This window comes from Ictidomys tridecemlineatus, chromosome 12 (assembly GCF_052094955.1).
Source record: "Ictidomys tridecemlineatus isolate mIctTri1 chromosome 12, mIctTri1.hap1, whole genome shotgun sequence".
NCBI classification, from domain to species: Eukaryota; Metazoa; Chordata; class Mammalia; order Rodentia; family Sciuridae; genus Ictidomys; species Ictidomys tridecemlineatus.
In genome coordinates, this window is record NC_135488.1 from 50220160 (window position 1) to 50247601 (window position 27442).

Below are 27442 nucleotides of genomic sequence, written 5' to 3' on the forward strand. Positions count from 1 at the left end.
GGGTCACTATGGGTATGCCTTTGCGGTTTATATTGTGTCATTATTGAATGGATCTCTCTCTCTCTCTCTCTCTCTCTCTCTCTCTCTCTCTCTCTCTCTCTCTCTCTCTCTCTCTCCTTCCTGGTGTGATGTACTGAGCCACTTTCTTCTACCACACTCTTCCACCATGATGTTCTGCGTCGTCTCAGACCCTGAGAAATGGAATCAACATCTAGGGGCTGAGACTACTGAAACTATCAATCCCAAAATAAACATTCCCTCCTCTAAAATTGTTCCTGTCAGGTCTTCTGGTCACAGTAGCAAAAAAACTGATTAAAACACTCCAGGAAAGTGCTTGGCAGACTTTTGCATTATATTCTCTACTAAGCGGGTTTTCCCTGGAGAGGTGGGGGCTGTTCATTTTTTATGCATTCTTGGAGGTATTGAAAGATAAAGGGGTATTTGCAAGGGAGTTTATTGGGGTATTAGGACTTTCAAGGACTTCATGAGACAAGAGAAGAAAGGACTGTTCAAGGGAGTGAAGGTGATAAGCTATAGACAAACATCCTGGAGCCTGGAGGTGAGGGGATTGGGATCTGAGAGCAGCAGGGACAGGAGGCGGGCCAGTGCAAAGCATTGGAGAGTCCAGGATTCACACTCTGTAGTTTCCCAGATAGAAAATAGATAACTATTTGGGAACTTTGTTATCCCTTGTGGGATAACTTTGTGTAGCTGTGTCTTGGGCCCCAGGCAGCTCTGATGTTGAGAGCCACAGCCGAAGAGGCCCCAGCAAACTTCCAGCTGCCAGCAAACTTCTAGCTGCCAACTGATTGGCTCCTCTGCAGTGATGCTCATTGGGCTGTTTCCCCGCCCTTTCAGACCACGGAGCTGCTCATTGGGGGACTTTTTTGGCTCCTCCCATGCGACCCTCAACCAGGAGCCTCTTTCCCAGAACACAGAGGCAGAATGGGACTCATCTGAGATTCACAGACAGATAGTACTGTCCAGGGATACAATATTTTTAGATGGTTTTCAGATAGTTGTTTTGTCCCATGTTTTCTGGATAATGGAAAGGGTCTTTAAGAGAAGATTGACCTAACTTTATCTTTCATTTAAGATTCATGGAGGTTAAGCCTAAAGTCCAGCTGAATTGGCAGCAAAATTGGAAGTTGAATTAAGGTCACCTCATCTAGCTCCTGGTTCTGTGCCTTGTTTGGTGGAGCCTAAGGAGGGCATACCCATCAGTTATCTCAAAGTGACTCAGAGGTAAAAGGGAAGGGGCTTAGAATAGTCAGCATTTTCTGGGATATGGTTGGCTACAGAAAAGTTCTTCAGTGTGAATCATGCATGTGACCTGCTCTCTTTTGATTTTAAATGTTTTAGAAATGGGATAGGTTTACTCTGGGAGAGGGCATAGTTAACAGTATGAAGTAACACTGGAGAGCCAAGCAAGAGTCAGGGCCTTGCCTTTTGGTTTTGTGCTTTGGAACTCTCCTCATCAATTGGGATGGATGATTCGAGGGGGGTTGTGACAGCTTTAGGAAAGGCCTTAACAAAAAGAACTGCAGTTCCATATCAATTTCACTTTATCATGAATTCCATCAACGCTGTACAGGTCTGGCTATCTTTGATGTTAGTTCTCTCCAATCCAGACTCAAATTAGAAATTGCTCATGATCAAAGCCTGGTTAGGTATGCTATAACCCAAGGGAAAATCGAACTGACAATGTGAAGGTCAGTACTCAACAATTTTATTCAAATAAAGGAGTTCTGGCTTTAATAACTTTTAGTTCATTAGTATTCTGATATGGAAAGGAAAGCATCTTCTTAGCAGCTGAATTAATGATGTTTCAATATTTGAGAACTTTAATTTTGACCCCAGGGAGTGGAGGGGTCCTCTGAAATGTGATTGGGTTTGTACTGTGGAAATTCCTAGTAGCTGGGGAAGATTAAGAAGCAATTTCAGCAAAGTGTTTTCTTCAACAAATCACCTGCAGGTGATTTTTCCAGAAGGGTAAGATGGTGCTGAATCCAAGAAAGTGTTACATGGGAGAAAGAGTCATCCTTAAACACCATCTGAGACTGGTGCTATGGTAAGCCCTGAGATGAACTATGTATGTTTTCTCCTTCGCTTTGACCACCTGACCTGCTCAAAATCCATCTTCTTACAAGTCTAACTGTCCTATACCTCAACCCAAATGCTTCCTTCTTCTTTTCCATCGGTGTTTGTCATATGTCACCTGCCTCAAAGCCATTAGGGACTAAGCTTGGTGTTTGTCCTCCTACAGCCCAAATTAAGTTCCTTGTGGTGTCTGACTGGATCCTGTCATTTATCTTTCCTATATCTGTCTTGTGTTTACCAAGCATACTGTTTGTTTCAAAGGGCACAGCTTGCATTTTATTTCTCTTTGTGTCTCGTGGTGTCATGCCCTACACTTGCTTGGTGCTCAATAAATATTAAAGGAAAATGGCACTTTTAGACCCAGCTCTGTAGAACTCCGAGGAATTGTTTTATGCACAAAGTTCAGAAATAAAAAGCCAAAACCCCAGAAAAATCGTTTCTTTTTGCATTCTTCATTTTGATGATGTCTCAAAGGCATGGTTTTCTAGGTTCTTTATGCCTCTAATATACTCCAAATTACCTTATATTTCTGTTTTATCTAACAGATAGGAGGTGACATGCAAGGGTACAGGGCCCCCAGTCACCTAGAGTCATATACAAAAACCTGCTGGAGTAATATCTAAAACAAATCACACCTGAACATTTTATTAAGGGCTTTTACCCTGTACCAGAATAATTATGTCCCATAAAGTTAATTCACACTGGAAGGAATCATCAGAAATTCTGGATATGTTGAATGCAATTCAGTCCGTTGGGACAATGCCGATTAAGACTACTCTAGGTGAAATGGCAATATGACATTCTGATACAGGAACTACTTGGAGGTCATTGAATGGATGCCCTCTAAGATACTGGTGTATTCTGGGAAAGGAGGAAAGGGAGAAAACAGTAGAAGATTTTGAATGATCCAAATTCTGTGTCTGGGTTATTTAAACCTATAAACTCTCCATCACATCCCATTGCAGGGACATTCAAAGTCAATCTGTTGAACTTTCAGCCTGAACTCAAATTAGCCTGCACTTTACTTTTGTGCACTAGATAATGATAATTGTTGAGGATGTGTCTCCTTCTAAAAACGTTTTTTAAAAAATAAGCGCTGACCTGACATTTCCCCTCTTCTCTCTCAGAGTCGTTAGTTATCTGAGTTATTTCAAGTCCCTTGGTTATTCAGAATACGCTTCTGGGAATCCAGCCTTCATTGCCATTGCCACAGCTGGATTCTGCTCTCAATCTTCTGGAAACTCCCTTAAAGAAATTAAGCCCCTTCCTTCCTGTCATTTATCTTTCCTATATCTGTCTTGTGTTTACCAAGCATGCTGTTTGTTTTAGGGTACAAATATAAGCAGGCAACAACTAGGAAAGAGATAAAAACCAGGTTTTATCTCCACCTACAAAATCGAACTAGTTGCTAGATACACCTAAAATGTCTTACAAGTAGGAGCAGACTCACTGCGCAGACTCAATACCTGACGTGTGTTGAGTCTACATGCTACATGCACATTGACTTTTATATATACTATGTGCACTCTTCATATACACTGTAGGCTCTCTTTCTATGAGAATCTTTGAGATTGTCCTCCTTTCTTAGGTTGTCATACTCTCTGGGAAGTCATTAGTTATAATGGCCAGATCATTAGCCTAGATTAACAAAGAAGCCCTGAAGCCTTCTCTTACTCCAAAATTGCAAGACAGACTGATGTATGACATGCAGTCCACGAGACCAACATGTGTCTTAACTCACATCTAGACCTAGTCCAGTATATTACCTCTTGTCAAGCTTTTAACCTACTAAGTGTGCTATAATTTTCAATGAAAAATGATGCATTTTAGATCTAACCTAATACATATATGTATATGTTAAATGATCAAATGAATCCTGACTGCCCACTTTATTGTTTTCTTCAGGATGCTACCTGAATGGGAGTGTTTAGAATGAGGTGCAAATTTTATTGAGGCAGCTCCCTGGGAGGCTTTCATGAGAGTGAGGCAATAGGAAAAGCAAGATTGAAATAAAAGTAACTAGGCTAACTAAGTCAACTAAGCTTCCAAGACTCTTCAAGTGCTATAGCAAGTTCATATTTCCCATCTTGCATTCTTTTCCTTACAGCTTCATAAACTTCAGGCCAACTTGGGTTTACCTAAGGCATTTCTCATTCAAATCCCACTTTGATTTCCTTAAGACCTGTTTTGATCAACATGTAGTTCAAGCCCAATTCAAAAGATCTTGTGTATTAAGGAAATACTATGCATTTCCTAGATTTCTTTAGCTACCCCCTATTTTCCCCTTCATCCCATCTCACTAACAGCAGTCCACTTACCTTACTTAAGGGTTATTGTAACCACCTCTGGGGTACCTCACATGTTGTTCTCTCTGCCCACCCTGGCCCACAGACACACATATTAGCCTTATTGCTGTTCTTTAGGTTTATCTTCTCTGATTCTTCATCGTCACTTAAAACCCCTCTCATTCCTTGTTAATTCTCTTTCCTAGTTGTTGTCTGCTTATATTTGTACCCTAAAAATTATCACACATACTTGGCTTTGAGTTTTTACACGTTTAATTATCTATTTTCATCCTAGACGTCAAGGATGGTGAAAGTAGAGATAATGCATTTTGTTCACACATATTCATTTCGGACTCAATACCTGACACATATGTGTGCACACTGAATATTTAAGGAATTAATGAACAGGTGCATTGAGTGAAAAATCACATTGTCTTATGGCTTAGTTTTTGTTTTATTTTGCTGTGTGTTCTTATGTTGTTATTTATTTCATTGCACATTTCTTCCCTTAGAAGACAGAACTCATATGTCATTATCATTTGTGTCAGGCACATAGATGAGTGCTAAAACATAACAATTAAGAAAATATCATCTTTTGCCCTTCCCAGTGCTAGTGTAATACATATTCAGTGATATTTGTCAATTATTTACTTTGAGGACCTACATGGATGTATTAGTTTTTCATTACTGTAACGAAATATCTGAGATTGGGTAGATTTATTTTAAATAGAGTTTTTTTGGTTGTTTGTTATTTTAGCTTGCAGTTCTGGAGGTTTTGACCCTGGTGAAGATCTCATAGCAAAATGACTGTGAGCCTGAAGAACATGCAAGAAAAAGAGATTATATTGCAAACAGGAAGACATAGTGTGACTTAGGGATCAGACTTGCTTTTTTTTTTTTCCCAATTCCCTCTTGAGAGAAATGATTCTTAGTCCTATAAGAACTACCTTAATCCCTTCCACGAGCAGTATCCTCAGCAAGACCTAATGAGCTCCCACTAGTGCACTTCTTAAAAGCCCTACCACATCAACACTGCCACACCGAGGACCAGACCTCTAATACATGAGCCTTTGGGGCACAAACTACAGCCAAACCATAGCAATTGGTATGCTTGTCTTACTTTCCCCTGCATTAGCTTAGCTGGGGAAGAGCCTCCAAGCCCATCCTGCTCCTCCTGGTTTCTGCTTCTCTGTTCCACTAAAACCCTGGATGATGGAGAGTCTGAAAAAAACTGAAGCTATGATTCTCAAATTGGGCACAGGAGGCTTGCTGAGGAAGTTTTGGCAGAGCATCAGGGCCTAGGCCCCTCACAAGAACAATTACAGCAGGATCTCCTCAGTGAGTCCACCTCTGAGGTGTTTAAAACACACTTAGGTGATTCCAATGTGCAGCCAGGACCAAGAAACCCCGTTCTGGAGGAACTAACACGGTTGGGGCATTTTCTGAAGAAGAGTTCATAGACTCTCTACTGGAAACTCAGTTTTCTGTGACAAATAGGAGCAGAAAATTTGGCTTTCAGCCTATGATCCATTTTCCCCTCTCACTAGTGTGGAAAGAACAAACCAAGAAGTCCCTGCGGGCTGGAAAGTTTGTGAAGGAAAACAGGCCTCTGAGGCCTGGAGTTTCTTTTTTGATCCCCTGACTCTTGCTCTCATCAGTAAGACAGATCAGGTAGGATTTATCAAGTCTATAGCTAATGGGGACAAGGTGATTTGAAACTTGATTATTTGGGGTGTCAGGGTATTAAAGAGAGAAATATCACCAGGAGAAATACACAGAAGAACCATTTATCTAGCTGTAGGTGTTTGGGCATAGCAATCTAGATTTTCATTTAACTTGCAACCAGAAGGCCTGGGTTTGATTCTCAAGTTGGCTACTTACTATATGTATTGATCCTGGGCAACTCATTTAACTTTCTGAGCCCCAACATCTTCATTTGCCAAATGAAAATAATGGTATATGCCTCCCTGCATTCTTGTGAGGATTAAATGGATAATGCTCATAGGTTTCTACTGAGCAGACAATCTTGTGCCTGCTCTAGACCAGTGAAGTGTGTAACAATCACTTTTGAAGCCTCATTGTAACAGATGTCTGGGCTCCAGTGCAAAGTTGCTCATTCAACAGGTCAGAGATCACAGTTTCTAAAATGGTCCCCAATGATTCCATCTCTGGGTATTCATTCCCTTCTGTGTCTCACTACCCTTGAGTGTGGACCAGGCCTAGTGACTCACTTTTAATGAACGTAGTACAGCAAAAGTAGATGTATATCACTTTTGAGGTTATGTTACAAAGCCTATAGTTCCCATTCTATTTGTTCATAGGAAAGCCAGCTATTTGTCATAAGCTGCTCTTTGGAGAGGTCCACATGGCCAGGGGCTGATGTTCTTCCCTCACTGGAAGCCAAAAGGATAGGAGGCATGCCACCAGCCATATGAATGAGCTTGAAAATAGATCTTTCCCAAATTGTTCCTTGAGATGACCACAGCCCTAGTGCATACCTTGATTGCAGCCTTATGATAGAACTTAGGCTAGAAGCATTCTACTTTCATACATAACTAAAAAGAAGCAATAAAAAAATTAAAAACTAAGAAACAAAAAATAAAAAGGAAAACAATAAATATGTTCCCAGTATGAATGCAAAAAAATAAAAAAAAAGGCAGCATCCTGTTAAGCTATGCCCAGATTCCCTGACCCATAGGAACAATTTTTTTTTTAAATATAGCAATAGATAACTACCTCATTAGTCCTGGGGCAAAATCCAATAATTGCCTTTTTAATAAGTTCCCAGGTGGCATTAAAGGCTACTGGTCTGGGAATCACATTTGAAGAACCACTGGTTTATCATCCAAAGATCATTCTGTCTTTGACTTCCTGAAGACTAAGCACTTTGGGGGTAACTAAAACATTATTTAAATGTATTTCTAAGATGCTAGGGAGGGTGAACATGATTTATCCTGCTTACTCTGCTTTCTGCATCCCCTATAACCGGTTGCATCCACCAACTCAAGAGTTGCTTCCTTAGGCCAGCCTGCCTAAGGTCATTAACTTAAAGTCCAGGATAACTTATTGAATATTTGCTTTGTACTTGGCCCATGCCTTTTTTTTTTGATAGAAGAGTTAGCTTTAAAAAATTATTTTCCCATTTAGTATCCCATATAACTCTTCAGGAAACTAAACTGAGCAGATGACATTATTCTCATGTTAGCGGTTAAAAAAAAAAAAAAAGGAATCACTGAGAGCTAACGTGACTTTCTAAATTGAATAAGGAGGTAGAACTGGAGGTAGGATTTGAACTCATGTCTCTAGATTTCATGAAGCCACCCACCTTTTTCTAACCTCATCCTTCATCCAATATCTGTCCTTTTGTTTTTACAATGAATGATTACTTGCTATTTTATGATATTTAATGTCCTAGGTAAGGATTAGTGTATATAAGGGTCAGAAACTCCTTAAGGATTAGATAAGCAGTCTTTTAATTGCAATTTTGAAGAAAGTATGGCTTGGGGGACACAGAGACTAAAACCAGAAGGCCCAGAGCCAAAACTACTTCTTCAATTTCTCTTGGGCCTTTAGGACTATGTCTCAGTATCTCTGTACTCCATTATTTCTCCTCTTTATTCATGAGCTTTTTGCTCCCCTAGAAGTTTGGCATGGTTTTGCTTTTGATTTGCTGCAGTGTTGACTCTGGATTTCCACCAGTGACTCTTTGGTTCAAGAACTTATCATTAATTGATTAAAGACTTGGTCTCTTAGTACCAATTATCAAGACAGGCAATACATCATTAGCCTCCCAGACCTGTGGATTAGATACTCTTGGGTGAGGTGTTTCGTCACTCCCTCCCTGTGCAAAGTTGGAGGAGGCCCACTCAACAGAGTTATTAAGCCCATTTTTTTTTTAAGACAAGGACTTGCCCCCAGGTTGGCCTCAAACTCATGATCTTTCTGCCTCAGCTTCTTGAGAAACTAGGATTACAGATGCATACCACCACACCCTTATCAACAGAGTCATTATATAAAAACAGAGGTCAGCAAAACATTTTTTATAAAGGACTGGGTACTAAATAGTTTAGGCTTTGCAGGTAAATGGTCTTTGCTGCAACTACTCAGCTCTATCATGACAAGGCCTACACAACCACACAGTACCACACAAAAGCTTGGGTGTGGTGTTTTACAACAAATTTTATTTTGTAAATAGGAATGGACTAAATTTGATACCTGGCCATAGTTTGCTGACCCTTGTACCACATGAAATTTGGGGAACACATACAAATTATACCACTCTTCAAGATAGAAATAGCATCCATATGCATGCATTCATCATAGCACTAACCTGGTAAGAGTTGAATATCATAGCACTAACCTAGAAAGGGCTGAGTCTTTATGTTGACGTTAGTTTTACTTCCTTGGCTAGTGCCCCCCCCAGCTGAGACAGAATAAGGATCTGCCTTAACTAAACATTAAATTACCTGGGCAGCTTTTTAAATTCCTTAGTCCATTCCTATTCTATAACAAAATATTGTAGACTCAGTGACTTATAAGCAGTGTACATTTATTAGAACAGTTATGGAGGCTTAGGAAATCCAAGATCAAGATGTTGGCTGTGATGCCTAGTGATGGTCCAGACTCTGCTTCCAAGGTGGCACTTTTGATTGCTGCTTCCTTTGGAGGGGACAAATACTGTGTACTTACATGGCAGACAAGAGGAAAAGGGCAGCTAACTTCCTCAGGTCTTTTTATAAGACACTAATCCTGTGGGTGGAGCTTTCAATGACTAATCCCTCCTAAAGCCTTACCTCTTAATATGGTTGCATTGGGGACTTAAGTTTTAACATGAATTTTAGAGGGACACAACATTCAAACTATAGAAAATAAATGTTCAGTCTTCTTATTCTGGATTGAGACCTGGGCATCATCATGTCTAAGTAAATGCTAGAGGCTGGAAAGCTAAGCACATTTTCGAGATTTCCTTAGATTTTATTTCTATAGATGATCCAGCTTCCTCCAAGCTAACCCTTTTATGCAAGTTTACAAGGAAGAAAGAATGAACACTGTGAGAAGAATATAATTGTGAAGGAACTCTGCCCTCTGCCCCCAATTCTAGTGTGTGTTTTCAGCTTTGGGTGTTTTAAGAAGCAAGATAATTAATTTGCTGATGAGGATTACAGAAGAAGTATGATGGTTTCGATGCTAATAGGTGACTTCTAAGCCCAGCTTCCTAAGCATAACAGAGACAGTACTCCCTGGGTGGCCAAGTTCTGCATTGTTCTGTGGGTCATTTCATTCCTGTAATCTCCACTCAACTATTCTATATTTTGTTTTACAAGCCACCTTTTTTTTTTTACAAGTTATCTCTTGAGTATTAAATTTCTTTATACTAGAAGTAACTAAAGTGACTTCTATTGAGTTCCCTGAACATAAAGTAATGAAATTGGTGTTAGAAGTGATTGCAGGCAACAGCAATTCAGAGATGGGAACCTGGGGTGGTTTATATGGCATGGTTGAGTTTGAAAGTGTCCAAGTTCTGATAACCAACAGAGGATGGATGGGCTACTGATAGACCAGGGTAGGAAGAGACAAAAGTTACTTAAGTTATATAAGTTCTAGGAATAAAGTGCTTATTGGAATCATGGGTATCCCATTCTGAGTACAGTGGGGTAGCAATACAAGCACCATCGGGTTGAGCTGGCTACATATAATAGCATTTGATAACTTAAACAAATGACTAGAATCTTAAAATTCTTATTCCAAGGCTCAGCCAGAAAACTGATGTTTCTTCTGTCCTAAAATAATCTCTATGATCTCTTGTTGCTGCAGAGTTGATCTAATCATGATCAGATGTGGATTTTGCATATGTGTGTGGGAGGGGCCATGTCATTACAGCACAGGTGGAGCTCCTCACCAGCTCACATGTGAAAGTCAAGCATTGATGTGAGAGAGAAGAACCTAAAGTGGAAAGTGATTACATTGATGTGAGAGAGAAGAACCTAAAGTGGAAAGTGGATGAGTTAGATAACTTGAATCTGAATCCCCAAGTCTTACTGAGCCTCCTTTGTATCAGAGGCCTGTGTTTCTCAGACTTTCTTATGTCTCAGGCTCTGCAGATGTCCTAACTTCCACCAAGCAGACATGCCCCCAGGAGATTGTCCCCCATGGCCAGAGCAGATATCAGGAGACAGAGACTTCCATTTAAATGGCAGTGTGGTCCCAAAGCCAGCCGATGCGGTGGGAGCTTCCTAATTCCTCAACTTTCTTTCTGATGTGGCAGAGCCTCTCTCAAAGGGTGAGTTCGGCTGTGTGGTTCTGAAAGTGTTCCTAAAATCTGTCTTGAGCATGCTCTTCTGGTATTTCTGCCTGAAGTAGCTAGAACAGATTCTGATCTCTGCATCTGAACCCAGATACAGAAGGTTAATACATTATTTCATCAACAGTCTTTAACATTCTAACTCAAATTACATTATTAAACTTAAGGGTCTTAAAGGACCCATTTTTTAAAATGGTGGAAATGACTTAGAATAACTATAAAAGGAAAACAGATTGGCTCTGCTTGAATTCCTCCCAGGATAAGTTTCTTAGGCAATTCGTTTCATGTTGAGCAAATTTTAATTCTAGAAAAAAATTTTCATACTTGTCTGGAATCAGTCTGTTTGCAACTTGAACCCTTTGATTTAGTGCCTTGTTAGCATACTGGTTTAGTTTTCTGTTAGGTGAATACTCAAATTCCTACATGAGTTTCTTCTGTGACGTCATTCCCAGATTCTTTAACAGTGTGTTCAACTGGTTGAAAAAAGTGGGGAAAAGACGAGAGGAAAGGAGAGGAAGGGGTTTGTTAGTTTTGGCAGGGATTGTTGAAGGTGTTAGAATGGGCTGGATCTTTAGAAAAGAAAAACAAAAAGGAGGTTGAATAAGGTATGTGATTTTAAACCTTATTTAATGAGAGTTCTAATCCCAGCTCATGCTTATTTTCCCAGTCTCAACATTTTACCATAATTCACCATAATTTATCCTTCATCTATTAGTTTATCTTTCTGTTGGTAAATTAATGATGCTTGGGTCATACCCTTGACACCTTGAATTTTATTATTTTGCTCAAGGGATATTAACCCATGTTGAAAACGAGATAGGAAAGGGGAGTAGAAATTAAAAACATTCCAAATAGGAATAGATTAAATCATGGCCCCCTGTTATTTTAATTTCTCAAACTACTTATCACTATGAACAAAATTAAAAAATAGTTGTTTATATTCTGTTCATCATTTTTTATTGAAACTTTTTTTTCTAGTTGTTTATATTCTTATTGTCTAACTTCCTCCAACAGAAAGTAAATTATAAGTGGACAAGGATATTCTCTGTTCTAATCCTTGCTGTATCTTTGAAACCTGGTCCAGAAATCTGACATTAAACAGAATAGATTCTCATTCTCTCCCTTTCCCTATTCCCCTCTACGCTCTCTCTGTGGTGTACTGTATGTACAGAGACACATATATAGTGGCTTGATGAATGAATGAATGTCCGCAGACATAATGACAGAAAGAAGAAAGAGGATTTGAAGGATCTGGAAGGAGATTGGGTTAGTTTTTATTGCTGCCAACAAATTACCACAGTCACTTAAGACAGTTTCCCTGGTCAGGAATCAAGTTACTAGCTGACTAGATCTTCTGCTGCGATTATACCTGAAGATTCTTCTGAGAAAAGATCCACTTCTGATACCTGATGATACTTTGAAAGCACCTATGTTTTCATTTCTTTGTGGGTATTGAGGTGCTTCTCATTATTCAGGTCTGGTTTGTCTCTTTCAGCAGTCAGTTCACACTCAGTGCTATGTCCTGTTCATCAGAAGACCCACAGTAAGGAACAATGCTGAACACGGACTATCAAGGGTGCCTTTGGCAAAACTGGATGGTGAGTAATATGAGACAGTTGCGAGTGTTTGGATTTCAGTGTCACCACCTGCTAGCTGCCTCTTACTTATCAAGCTGCTTAGCCACTGTGTGTTACCACTCACTAGTCTGCAGTTAGGAATCACTGTAGTATCTACTTCAAGTAGGGTTATTAAGAGGATTAAAGAAGATAATCCATTCAAAGAATTTATCATACTACCTAGCTCAATACATGTTTGTTAAGACTAAAATTTGTTGTAGTATCACAGGGGAAACAAAAGAAAAATCCTCTATTTCTCCTCATTGAATCCAGGGATCAATTGTGGCATAAAGCAAAAGTATCAGTTGTATGTTTGATGCAAAAGAGATTGAGGTAGGTTATAGTCTGATAAATACAGTTGCTTATTTATATGTTAAAAAAAATTCATGGCTCATCTGAGAAAATACCCATTTCTGATATTTGAAGGGGGACAAGAATGAATATTTGAAGGTCTCCATTGAACATCTTTTCATTGAATATCACACAGCTTTCATCATTATTATCCTCTACATCTATGCTCCAAATGAGTGGAATTCCTAGTATATTCAACAACATGGTCTAGAAATTTTAACTAAGGTATAGTTGCAGAACTGCATGTTGGGCAGTAGTCTATGTGTGTCACAAAAACTTGGGCCAACACAGAGGCCTGGGATTCCGCCTTCATGGCTTGGACAAACCCCCATACACAGTGAGAGGGGTCAGGTTCCTATAGACCTTAAAATCTCTATTCGTGTCCCTCTTCAAGAGGGCAGTTTTCAAGAGGTGAAGGAATCAGTGGCAATGGAGCATGGGATGCCTGCTCTTTTTCTATCCTTTTTAGTCAATTCAACAGATTTTAGTTGTTTTAGATAGATGGCATCAGACATGAAGGGTATCATTTGAATCTCCATCCTTATGCTTTTATTACTGTTGCTGCTGCTTCTTCAACTGCAATGATTCCTGACAAACATAAATGGTTAACCTTGGATGCTCCATCTGGCCTTTTAATACATTAAAAAAATATGATTCCATCAGCAGATTTGGGTCACATCAATTCTAGTTAGTTTCAATATATTTCTTTCCCTGAGAAGTTTGCAGAAAGCTTTGACAATGTAGAAAAATGTTCCCCAGGCAACCGCTCATGAGTTTCCTAAGGTGTGGTTGTTGGCATGAGGCTCTATGTGATTGGAGGGAGTGGCTCTGGCTAGTATCTTATGAACCATTTCTTTCCTCCAAAGAAAAACTGCTATGGAGACTGTTGAAGCCAGGGAGTGAGACATCATTGACACGTAATTGGGGCCATAAAGTGCACTCTGTGAATATGGTTGTCTCATAGGAAGATTGATAGTTCTCTTCTTCATGAGGTGTTCATTTTTCTCATTTCCCCCTGTTTGTTTTGTTTTTGTCTGTACCTTTGGGCTTGAAGACCTTGATCTGGTAGCTGCCCCAGTGTAAGTGTTCAGTATATTCCCATTCTCATTCTCCTTCAACAATCATTCAGAATAGCACCTGCTTTACCACACCATGTTTCCTCCTAGTAGACTCTGTGTTAATGAATAAAAAGAGGTGTCCTCTTTTCTGTATTCCCTAGGGATTCCTCTCCATTCAGTTGGGGTGGCTTATCTCTAAAATTGATTGTACTCACAGACATTGGAATATTTATGCCAAGAATGCTATCTTGAGGTTGGCTCCACCTCTAGCCCTTCAGCTACTGATGTCCAGTGTATTGTACCCTCTGTCTTGGAGCACTACATGGGATATACTCTTCACTACTTTACCCTCAATTCCTTAAAGTTTTTGAGGTTTCCTAATGTCTAATATTTGGATTTCACAAGACTGCCCTTAATCAAGATATGTCAGGGTTTTATCATGATAGTATTGCTGTAGAGGTATCAGTGCAAAACAGATAAAAAAAAGTTAGGATTTTTATCCTCATAATTAGGAAATAAACTTGACTCTTCTTGTTTAAAAATTAGAAATGTGAACACCCAGTTCCTGGCTAATCCTAAATAGGTTAGCATCAAAGTGCTGCATCTGTCCAGAGGCAATGATTTTATCAGCCAAAGGTAGCTTCCGATTCCAAGCCATCCTGGCTCCTTCCTTGACCCAAGAGACACCATTTTTTTTTTCTATAAAGGCAAAACAGAAAGGGACAAGCTAGTAGAAAATTCCAAACAATGACTTCCCACTCGATGCCCTCTCTCTCTTAGCTCCAAACCTTACCCACACTGTCTACCCAGTTAATCTCTTAACTCATGGCTCCTTGCTTAGGGCAGCTCAGACATCTAAAATCCCTTCTGCCAAGCTCTCAGCAGAGTTAAGTCCTCTTTGCTCAACTATTCCAGACTTCAAAGAAGCAGCCTTGGACTCTCCCTTTCCTATTCCTTGGATTATCCTCTTGGGCTCATACTGTTTGCTTGCTGCTTCCCAGATAGACCTCCGGCAGCAACAGACTTTACCTCCCTACCTGCAGCCTGTCCAGCACCCTTTCTTGCTCCTGCAGGAAGTTCTCTCCCACCAGGACTGCTCTCTCTTTCACCTCCAGGCCTCACTTCCAGTGAGTTAAAAGTCACTTCTGATCATACATGGCTCTTAGAACCAAAGCCAAGTAACTGACTCATAGCTCTCTACAGGCCCCCATGGCTTGGAAACAAGACAGATTATACTGTTCAATTAATCATGACACCCTCCTCTTTTCCCTGTTGGTGATGACTGAATTCTAAATTATTAAATCTTTCTGATCATTTATGATCTTTTTAAAAAACTCTCAACAATATTATTTGCTTTGATGTTTGTCTTGTCTGATATTACTACATTTGCTTTCCTTAATTTTTATTTCCCTGCTCTACTTTTTGTCTCTGGAAATTTTTATTTCCCTACTCTACTTTTGTGAGTATTGATATTTTTGGTACTTCTCTATAAACAACCTTCAGTTGACATTTTTTTAGTTGAATCTAAAAATCCATGTCTTTTAATGTCAGAATTTCTTCTAGTTATATCTGTGAAAGTTACTGATATACTTGTATTCATTTTGCTAATTGTAGTGTTTGCTTTTTATCTTCTTTTTTTATCATCTTTTGTATACGGAAGCCCATCATGCTCACAGGTAACCATTCTTCTGCAACTTCCTCCTGCAGCCACTTGCTCTAGCTGCCTGACCTCACTGGCAATTCTGGAATGCCTTCCTTGCTAGGCCTCCCTGGGTTTGCCTGTGCCACTCATCTGTGGGATGAGTTCATAGTTCTTTCTACTATGCAACTTATACATCGGACAATTTTCCACTTGTACTTTATGCCTCAGTTCAGGGTCACCTTCTCTATGAAAATTTTCAGGATACTTTGAGCCCAGGATGATTTGCTGCATCCTCCCGTTTCCATAGTACCTAGAGCATCTCTTTGTTATGGTTCTCACCATATATTCACTAAATACATGTTTAAATGCCTTTATTTTCTAGACTAGGAGCTTCCTAATGGTAAGGAGTATGTCCCTATTTCTATCCCCAGAATTTAGTCCAATACTTGGCCCAATTCATATTTGTTAAACAAATGAATAAAACTAAAAAAATAGAGTTACTATAAAGAAAAGGGACTTGTTCTGTAAGTCATAAATAACATCATTCTTACTTCTGATATGCATCCCCCGCCCCCGTTTTAATAAGACTGGCTTCCTTTTCCAACCGCATTGTGAGTTTTATGTGGCAGGGACCATGTTTTGTAGTAGGTCGGTGCCATTTTGATCTTTAACAGAGTGTTGTGTGTGCAACAAAATCCCAGAAAATACTGTTTGATTGATGAGATACATATATTCTGACCACTTGTATTTTACCCATACAAAAATTTTTTTTATTAAAATAAGGGTGTGACAAATCAGTCATAATAAGGACATATATAGAAAGTTCCTTCAGTGGAGTTACTGCTACATGGCCACTTGGTGAGGTAGTCACTCCTGGCCTTTTTTCTAACAACCCAGACTCTTAGATAGGTCCATGTTTTCAATTTCAGGAGCCCTAAATTTTTTTTTCTGGTTTACTAACTTTCATTTTTCTTTTTCCTTTTCAGAAGCAGAAATTCTAATAAAACCATGTATCACACGGTCTTATGAGTATTCTTTGTTTTTTCTTTTTCTCTTAGAAGTTGTTTTTCTTCCTCTCAATGCTATAAAAATGACTTTGGATGAAATTTTTCAATAGCTAAAAACTCATTGGCATATTATTTTAATGTTGCTAAACTGTAAAAACAAAAGTTATTTAGACCAATGGGTCTCAAAGTATGGGCCCAAGAGCAGCAATATCAGCATTAATACAGGAACTTGTTATAGATGTACATTCTTGGGATCCACCCCAAAACCCGCTGATTCAGAAATTCTAGTGGGGCAGCAGTAAGTGTTTTAATAAGCCTTTCTGGGGGATTCTGAAGCATGCCAGAGTTTGAGAACCACATCTTTGCATTGTTGCTCAAAGATCTATAAGGCATATAGCTATTCCCCTTCCCCATATATTTTCCTCATGATCATTAGAACAAATTTAAACAGCTCCTAGTTTATTTTAGTTTTTCACTTGTTTGCTTTTGTTTTTTATTTTATTTTTAATTGATATAAAATTGTAATACATATGGAGTACAATGTGATGTTTCAGTAAGTGTATACATTATATAATGATTAGGGCAGGGGATTTAGCCTATCTATCATCTCAAGTATTCACCATTGCTTTTGTGGTGAGAACAATCAATATCCTTTCCTCTAGTTTTTTCTTTTTTTAAAAAAATATATAATACCATATATCAGCAGCTAGGGAGCATGAAGGGCAGGGGAGAATGGGAAGAGAATGGTCAATGAGTACAGATCTCTTTTTAGGTCTATTATACCATAATGCTGGAGCAAGATATGATCAAATCACGTAGTACCAGAAAGGCAGTGTAGATAGTCATCAGGTAATGAATTTTGAAGTCAGAAGTTGGCTAGCATTCACATATTGTCACACCTTACTCCATCTCCCTGAGGCTCTGGTTCCTCAATTTGTCATCTGTAACATTCAGATTATAGTAGTACCTACCTTATAAGGAGGACCGTGGCAAGGAATGAATGAGTTCCTTTTCATAAATGCTTAGAACAGTGTCTGGCACAAAATGTGGGCTACAAAAGTAATTTTAAATTACTTACTAGAAGCCATAGTTTTCAAGGGATGTTATCCAGCACAGTCCCCAATAAGAGGGACACAGAGTGGGTGGGTGGAGCCAGTCTCACACCTTGCTGAGTAATCTTTGCCACAGACCGCTGGTGACCATAGCCTATGTATCAGGCAAGAGCTATTCTTTTTTTTTTTTTTTTTGGTACTGGGGATTTAACTCAGGAGCACTTAACCGCTGAGCCACATCCCCAGCCCCCTCCTCCCCCCTTTTATTTTGTATTTTATTTAGGGGAAGAGTCTCATTGAGTTTCTTAGTGCCTTGCTTTTGCTGAGGCTGGCTTTGTGCTTGCGATCCTCCCGTTTCAGCCTCCTGAGCTGCTGGGATTACAGGTGTGCACCACTGCTCCAGCCAGAGGTATTCTTTTAGATGCTGGGGGAATAGGAGCAGAGTGTAGGTAATCCATATGTTTTTAAGCAGGATGGACACCTGTGCTGTTCTGATTGCTGGAGGACAAAGCAATAAGAAGTGTAGTTATGCTTCACCAACATGTGACAGGTGTCCAAAATCCTTGGGCTATGATTTGGTTAAATCCAAGGATTTAGAGCTCTCATATATACTGCTTTCTTTAAAAAATTCCACATGATCTAGGCCCTGACATCCATTTTTGCAGCTTGTTGGTATATTCCCATCACTTGGCAGAATTCGATGTATTTTAAGCCAACCTTTAGCTTTTCTCTAATATCAGTTCATCAATCCTTCTTTGCTCAGGCATGTCTGCCTTCATTTGACAGACACGGCAGATTTTTCATTTCCCTCATGTAAATGACTTGTTTATTACAGTAGGGGTCCCTAGACTTTGGAAACAGCTTACAGATATCCTCAAATAGAGCTCAGAAAGGGCTTCATGAATAATAATGCCCAAGTAAACCTGAGATGAGCTTGGACGTTGCCTCTTTGAAATTCATACATCATCTTAAGTGCTGTCATTTAAACAGAAAATGTGGAAGTTTTCCTATGAAGGCTGAGTCTGAAATATGCTTTCTTTACAAAACTTATCATTTCAGCACAAAACAAACAAATAGCAGACTGAAAAGGTGGGAGTAGGTAATTCCTGGTCTGTGTTTTACTTGAGCATAAAATTTGTTTTTCTGATTATTCTTGGGCTTTTCACAGTTCCTGGTTTTAACTTTTTAATTTGTAGTTCTCTTTCTATTAAATATTTCTCAGCTTCTTTTCTTCCAAGTTATGAATTGACTATAAAAGATACAGAACCAAAGATGGGGACACATCCCAAATAAGCCAACTCTTAATTTCATTTGTCTTGGGAAACAAAGGAAAATTGTCAGGTGTATTTGTATTATTGCCTTTAGTTTCCATCTAAATCACAGACCCTTAAACCTGACTGCACATTGCAATTTCTTGGAGGCTGTTTAAAGACACTTGGTGTCTGGCATCTATCCAAGATCTTCTGGTATGGGTACATCCTGAACATTGTGACTTTTCAAAGATGCCCACCCAGGTGATACTAATGTGGGGCAAAATTTGAGAATTACTAGTATATATTGTGTCAACTATATTGATTTATGAATGGCCACACATTAACGGGAAAATGAATGAGATGATCCAGCTTAAGTCATTCTGAAGAGAGGGCTGAGTGGATTCTTAAGAGAGAGTCCATCCTGAGGGAGGAAGGAGCCACACATACTTAGGTACAAAGACTGATATCTCTGCATCCAGGTACAGTTACTTCACTGGTCCTCTGCCTAGTTTTATGGGTGCAAATCTCAGGCTTAGGGAGAGAGAAGACCAAGAAAAGAAATAGAACATGCTTTTTCTCTAAGAACTATAGTTCCCCACAGTACTATTAACATGTATAATTAACATGTGTGAGGACACAGCTACACAAAGAAGGTTTTGGCTATTGCTATGAAAGTGCTATTAAAGGAATTGTCCATTTATCATTTGGTAACCCTCATAAAGCCCCATGTGATAAAATTCTTTCATATATATTCATATTCATATATCACAAATGAATATATCTTGAATAATTGGTTTGCTTCTATTTATGAGATAATAAGCACTGAGCATCCCATTACATTTCATGCTTTCCCCTCCTTGTCAGCAGTCAGGAATTTCAAAATCAAATAGAATGCTTACTTGCAATAAATATAACTTCTGGGTTAACTATTAAATTTTACTTTCTATTATGACTTTGTAGGGTGCTCATAAATTTTGTATTTTTTTTGTTCCAAACCACTCTAAAATATTTTTAAAAGCAAAGGGAAAACTAAAGTATTTTGATAGAATTAATTTTTCTTAACTTTTACAGCTTGTTGTGATGTAATGTATATAATAAACTGCATATATTTAAAGTGCAATATCCGAAAGGGATATAAACTCAAGTTTTTACATATACCCTTGAAATTATGAAACCATTGCTGTGGATTAGGTAGTAAACATAACAATCACGTCACCCCCATAGATTTCCTCATGACTCTTTGTAATCCCCTCCTCTTGCTCCTTTTTAAACCCTCTCCATTCATAGGCATTCTGTTTCCTCTCACTTTAGATCAGTTGTATTTTTTAGACTCTTATACAAATGGGACAATAAAGTATAATGATAGAATTTGGGTTCAGAATACCTGGGTTTGGGCCATGACTCTATCATTGACTAGCCATGTGAATCTGGGCAAGTCAGTAACCTGTTTGATCCTTATCCCTTTCATCTGTGCAATATGAAAATAATGTTGCTTGGTGTCTAATTTAGTTGTGGGAAATTACTGTGCAGAAAAGGAGGCAGTATAATTTTCATTGAAACAATTTATGTATGGTAAGGATACAGTAATTAATTGTTCTGACAAAAGAAATTGTTTTGCATTTGTGGAAACTATGAAATTGAATAATAGCAGCTAATATGTACTGAGATATTACTTTGCATTCGTTATAGTTCTTAGCTCTTTACACATTAACTCATTCATTAATCATCATCACTACCCTAAGAGGTAGTTACTATTTCAGATACTTTGTAGAGAAGAGGAAACTAAGGTATAAGAGGTCCATCCTCTTAAAAAAAGAAAAGTTCCCTCGGCACAAGATCCAAATCATTTGTTCTTTTCTCTCTCCACTGAACATGTTCCTGAAATCTCTTTTACACATTTCCCTCTGATGTTGGAGAAAATAGTTTGCCTTTTTTCCCATTACAGTCTTATCACCAGGGCTATGGAACCCTAGCAGTTGTATCTCATTAAAACACTCACTTTCCTGAATTCCCTCTCGCTTGATACTACCCAGAGGTTCCAATATTTATAGAGGTAGTTTCTTATCCATTCAGGAATTGATAGGAGTCCATTAAAAACAGGAACACTGATTGACTCTGCTGTCTCATTCATCTACCTCCTGTTTGCACTCATTCCCTTTCAAATTATACTAAAACATAGCCTGTGATTGGATTTGATTAACATTTCTTTTTAACCCCTGAATTTGCCTCCTAATCTATCCTCTTCTGCCCAAACATGGTATATAACTGAAAATCTCTTTGAAAAATTCCTTCTCTAAGTGCTTCTCAGGATTAGCAGCATTTTCTATCGTTATCTCCTAACCTTCTCCAGCTAAGATTCCTGTTAGTGCCCAGAAACCCAGCTGAAATGAGATCATACAGTCTTAGGATCTTTTTCTGTTTCATATATATATATCTCGTGTGTGTGTGTGTGTGTGTGTGTGTGTGTGTGGCTCAAGTTGCTTCCCTTCTCACTGAATTACTCTTTATTGCCTTATTCTGTTTTATTCTGAGAAATTTATTACTATTTGAAATCATTATGTACTATTTCTTTTTTGATTCCTATAAAAATTGTTTTTGTTCTTCAGCTTGTCTATCTCAATGGCTGTATTTCCTGTAAGGGGCACACTGGTGGGATAGATTGAAAAATAAGCTTCTATGTTTCTAACTGTATACAGTATCTTTTGCACCAAATCTTTTTGGTCTTTTGAGGCTCATTTGAGGGCTTTTTCACATGTTATTCTTGTCACTGCTAGTGGTTTTAAAGGTGTCAGAAAACATGGAGAGCATGGGAGGAAAAATAAACAAGCAAGATAGTAGTTTGTATAGGTGCCAATAGCGAAGGCTCCCTTCTTACTGAGTCAGGCCAAAGCTGGCAGAGAAAGAAGTTTTTAATGGATAAGTCATTGAATCTTTGATGTCAGTGTGGATTGCAGTCAGGAGGCCATTTCCACAGGCAGGTGAGCCATGGCCTGTAAGAGAAGATAGAGGATATGGGGCTGGCTGCAGGAGATAAGAAGTTGCTGAGTTTGGAATATATTTAGAGGGCAAAGCAAATGAGATTTGCAAGTGGATTTGGTGGGGGGTTAAGGGTAAAGAGGAGTCAAGAATTACCCTTGGTTTTGTGGGGCAGAGTCATTTTGGTAGATAATGGTGTCATTGCTAAGAATAGAGAAACATTTTGGGGGCAAATCAAAATTTGGTTGTAGAAATGATGTTTGGGATGTTTTGCACAGATAAGGGGATATAGAACAGACTGTCTTTTCTGTTGTGAAGGGTTCCTACCCTCTCTAGATTTAAAAGCTTTCTCTTAGCATGAATTTTCTGATGTATAAAAAGCTCTGTAAACCAAGGGAAGTGAGGGTATGGGTTGGTTGTCAAGGCTTCTGATATTCATCACGTGCATAGGATTTCTCTGGTACTAGTGCCCTAATTAGAGATGTCAAATTATTTCATATTGTCTGCCAAAACAAAAAATATAAATAAATAAATAATAAAAATCTTCATTAATGGTTTTATGTGCCATGGATGGAAAAGCAATAAATCAATATGATTTACTACAAAATATTTAATAGAGTACATTTTCATCACTGGTTCTAATAAAATAATTCAAAGGTTTGATCAATATTGATGATATAACTTTCAATTTGTTTTGCTATGTGAAATCATTCTTTTCTTTCAGAAACAAAGCAAAATTATTTCTGAGTATATACAATTTTAATATAGAAAAGGCACTAAAATATTATTGAGAAAATTTATAAAATAAGAATCATATTCTTTAAAAGTCATGAAAAGTGTTTGATTATAACTTTGGGAGGTATCAATACCACAACTACGGCCTGCAAATAATATGGCAAATACCTTTATTGATGTTACTTTGCAATTGATAGGTCACATTCTTGGTTATTCCAAAAATTTAACTGCATTTAACTGTATAGTCTTATCTCCGTTTCAACTCAGCTCATATGCATGAATGTATATGTTACTTTGGCCTTTACTTTTCAAAACTTGGAAAAACAAACAAACAAAAAAAAAAACTTGGAAAAACAGAACATCTTACTTATCACTTTACAAATAAAATTCACCATTCAAAAATGAATCCATCTATGACCATTTATTTGTATACTTACTATTTGTCAGGCTCTGGGTTAAACACTGAGTATACACTGTGATGGAAATTAACAAAGTCAGGACTTTGGGAAGATTACATGATTGTGTCACAAGGTTTTGGGAAGATTATACATGATTAATACATTGATATGAAGCAAATCTTCATTATATAATTTGAACTGCTTACAAAATTTAATAATTTATCTGTTTCATGTGTTTTTAAATATTGAGAAAATAATTTCATATCATTTATATTTTTCTGTTAGATGGGCCTATCATTTGTCTTCAAATGTCTTTTTTTGCAGAAAATAATGTACACTGGATTGATTTAATGTATAGAACACATGATAAGTTGTCTCTGTCTTACAAAATACTCATCTGCAAATCATGTTTATTTAAATCAAGTGTATCTTTCCTCTTTTCTTCATTAACTAGTAAATTATAAAATTTAACTGAACAGTTCCTATAATTAAAAATTGAATGGATTTCATTTTAGTTTCTCTTATCAGAATTTTAGGATATGAATAAAATCATTCAAGTAGCCAATAATAAATATTCACTATTCAAACTAAAATCAAATTATTGCATTCAAACCAAATGGAGAGTTTTTGAGTTAGGTTTTAAAAGTCATTTGCAATGAAACAATAGGACCTCATACTTGAAGATTAAAGAGCTACACAGAATAAGATTTCCAAATAAACTGAACATTGATTCACTAGGTGCTCGAAACAGAATACTGTGTCTGCCCAGAATTCATATGTTGAAATCTAATTCCTTATATAATGGTATTTGGAAGTGGGATCTTTGGAAAGTGAATTAGGTCATTGGAGAATGAGATTAGTTTTCCCATAAAATAGACCAGAGAGATGCCCTTCCCTTTCTACTACGTGAGCATGTAGCAAGAGGGCAACCCCTATGAACCAGAGAGTGGACCCTCACTAGACACTAACTCTGCTGGGTCCTTGGTCTTGAACTTCCCATGCCTGCTGTTATAACTATGTGAAAAGACAGACTTTAGGACTGTACTCCAGCAAGGCATGCAGCACATCACAGGCAGTGTTGTCAGATGTCATTATAGTCAGACTTACTAGCAGATTCACTATACCAAATTATCACACTCTCCACAGAAAACCAAGTTCACTATAATGAAATTCAAATAAACATTCAAACCAGTGAAAACACGATTTTTTTCAAACTCATTTAAAAAAATTTAATTGGAATGTCAAATGAGATTATTAAAGTAAAATATTAATTTACAGTAAAATATTAATCTCTTCTTATGATGAGCCCTAATGTGTATCTTTGTATCTAAAATTTGTATCTACATCTGTAGATAAAAACACATACTCTTCCTAGTTGAATATGTAGGAATACACATGTGCTTCCACATTCTTAATGTCCACTATTTTTTTTCCACTTTGGAATGAATATCAATGATTTAAAAAGTTATTATGGGGCCATTTTTTTGATGTAGATAAAGTAATTATATGGCTTTCAAGCTGCTATCATCAGGGCCAAATTGTTTGGCTAGAGTGTACAGTCAGTTCTTTAGAACCTAGAGGGTGAATCATTAATCTTTGCCGGAGGATAAAGGCTCAGCTTCCACTTCTGGGAGTTGGAATGAGATCGCAGCGCAGGAACAAGAACATCACACTTGGAGTTCCATTTTGCTACTACCTAAATATGTGCAACTCAGGCTTTCCCAAACTTTACTAAATTTCTGAGTATAAAATGAGATCAATGGTCCAATTTCATTGTTTCTTCACTTGCACAGAGGACCTCAGAAACCTAAATAAATCCCTCCCTCCTTCAAGGGTTTCTTATTCACACTTAGCAATGGTAAACTGATGATCTTCCTTTAGTAAGCCCCTCCAGATTCAATCAAGGATACATATCGTTTCCCTTGAACCTATAGGAATGGAATTCTCTGGCTTTGTTACCTGTACTTCACAGGCAATATGTTTCTTTTGTTATTTTTCTCTGAATTCGATGGGATTTTCAAATCAGCAGAAATCTCTCATTGCAGATGCTTCTATTTAACTCTATAGGTGTCCCTGGAAAAACTAGACCCCATGCAAAAAGTTCCATTTTCTTTTATGGTTATGGTTGAGTCCTGCATGTGTATACCAACCCAGAGCAGAACAGATTATTCCTCACTGACTGCCTGGTACCAAATTACCAGGTAAGAGGCATTCTGATATCTGTTTGGAGCTTTTGCTGAGAATCTGGTTGTCAATTTGATTTTTTGTCTGTGATCCCACTAGGCACCTCTTGTGACCAGATCTGGGCTAGGGTCAAGTGGCTGGTCTCCTATTTGAGTAGTTAAATGTGTTATCGGTATATGAGGCTTTCATTATTAATTCTAAGTAAATCTTCAGGCTCGGACTAAACTTCTAATTACATCCTGTTTAAGGCAGAATGTCTGTTTGCCTCAGCCTTAGACAGCTTTATGGCTTTCTATCTAAAGAGGACCTGGTGTTAACCAACTGACTTGAGGATACTTTTGCTCAATTTGGGTAGAACTCAGGAATAAGCAAAGTGTAGCTCTCTTGGTGTTAGTAGCTCTGAGCTTTGAATGCAGAGGCTTCCAGCTTCGTGTTAGAAGCCCTCCTGGATGTTCCGGCAATCAGCGCTAGCAGCAACCAGCAACTGTCTGGAGCTCTTCCAGCAGCTGGAGTTAACTGCTCTGGGCAATTCACATTCACCACTATCTGGCTGACAGCTGCCTCGCAGTTACCAGCCCCAGCTGCTGGCCGTTTTCAATGCCAGTGTCACCAGATCTGAGGGAAACCAGCTCTATCTGCTCTACTTGAGAAAGACATCATGAATAGGCAAAGTGTAACCATGTGAAAAGGCTTTATTTGGACTTATGATGCAACATAATGGGAAGCAGTACAGGGCTTGTTCCAAAAAGGGTTAGGTTGCTTACATGAGAAAATAAAGTAAAATAAAATAAAAGGAGCAGCGTCACTCATGCGCACTGTCCTGCCAATTGCTGAGGGTGAGGTTACTCTCCGACCAGACTGGGTACGCTGAAGCTTGAAGTGGCTGTAGAGGGGTGGAATCATCCAGAGAAGCTCTGGGACAGAGTCATATGAGGTAGACCCTTATCAGAGATTGCTACAGCCAAAGCAAAAGTCTCCAAGTGACTCTGAGGCATGTGATCTAGTTGCTGATAGCAACCGGCTTTGGGGGGCAGCCCCAATGTCAAAGATGGAAAAAAGAAACACACACACACACCTTTTTGGGGGAGCATCAGGCACTGGTACTGGAAGGTAAAACAGGTGCAGGTTGGTTTTTGTGCTATGAGAATCTGACCTGAAGTAAACTTGATTTGTTCAGATTCTTTTAGAGTTGAGGTTTTAGAGTCCAGAAGTATCTGTAGACATAGACAATGTCACAAAACTCTCCTTGGGCACATCTGTCTCCAAATTTGGCCACTTACCTGAAATAAGATTTTCCTTACAGTCAGTAATCCTACTCCTGACTGTGAATAATAATCATCCGAAGAATTAGAAGAAGCAGTGGCCTCAGTCCTAGAGATTCAGATTCAGTCAGTCTGGGGAGAGGCTCCACATCTGTAGTTGCATCAGAAGTTTCTGATGTAATGCTGGGGTTGCAAAGTTGCTCCCAGAAGCAGATTATCAACTCTGATCACACATTAGAATAACCCAGGGTACTTTAACATGTTCTCACCTCCCAGGATTCTCATTTAATTGCTGAGGGGTGTGGTCTATGGTTTTTTTGTTCTCTTAGCACCTGCGTAATAATTTTTGAATTATTGGGAATAAAAGGTGTCTGGTAAAGTTCTCAGTTGGTTACATAATACAGCTAGTGCTGAGAATAGCTGTCCTAGAGTTCACAGACTTGGAGGAAAATTATGTCCATGGCTGTCCAGGCCCCTCAGAACTTCTGAGTTTGGGTGTATTCTTACCCCTTTTATAAGCCTATAAAAATGTCATATATAAACACAGGAAGTTGCTCTGGGTGCCTTCTGCTGTCTTGAATTGCACATCAGGCAAACATTATGCTCCAATAGATCCTGCAATCAGAATGGACTTCTGTAAAAGACATTTTAAGTGCTTCCACATCAGGATAGGTGATAATTTCTTTGGGGGTTCATTATGTATTCAGGAGGCAAGCCTATCCCACTTCCCATGTTTTGGGTGACCTCTTAATCCTTGGCTCTTACTCCCTCACATGCAAGACTTCAAAACAAGACTCCCTAAATATCTGCAGTTTTATAACCTCTGAGCCTGACCCAACACTGAAGGCTGTGGGGAAACCCAGTGCTTAATAAGGAGTTTGCTCTCTATTTCTGTAGAAATTTGAGGTCCTATGTATATTGAGGTTTGTGGGGTGAAAGTGTTAAAGGAAGTGCTTGCTTTGCCACAGGGATAGCAGCATTAGCACTGCTGATTCTTTAAGAGAGTGAATAGTTTCACAGGGATGAGTTAATAAACGGCACCTCCAGGAATACCTTTGCATTATACAGCAGGCAATTTCTGTTCGATTTATTTCCATCAAGGTTGTCTTGTTAGTTTCTGAAACTCAGTGTAACTCTTACTTGGACTAGTATGAGAACATACAAGCAAAGAATATAAATTCTGGACTTTGGGAAAAACTAAAAGTATTAAGATTTCTAAGGG

At 38.5% G+C, this 27442-nt stretch overlaps 1 long non-coding RNA gene and 1 pseudogene across 1 annotated transcript; one reads left to right on the forward strand and one right to left on the reverse strand.

The window, feature by feature from the left end:
* The first annotated feature begins 12179 nt into the window (after positions 1 to 12179).
* Positions 12180 to 16374, forward strand: LOC144369328 (uncharacterized). The gene is made up of 2 exons (XR_013428845.1): positions 12180 to 12284; positions 16340 to 16374. It is a non-coding gene; the product is annotated as an uncharacterized LOC144369328 (long non-coding RNA).
* LOC101956397 (alpha-globin transcription factor CP2 pseudogene) lies at positions 13058 to 14369 on the reverse strand (annotated as a pseudogene).
* Positions 16375 to 27442: the final 11068 nt, after the last annotated feature.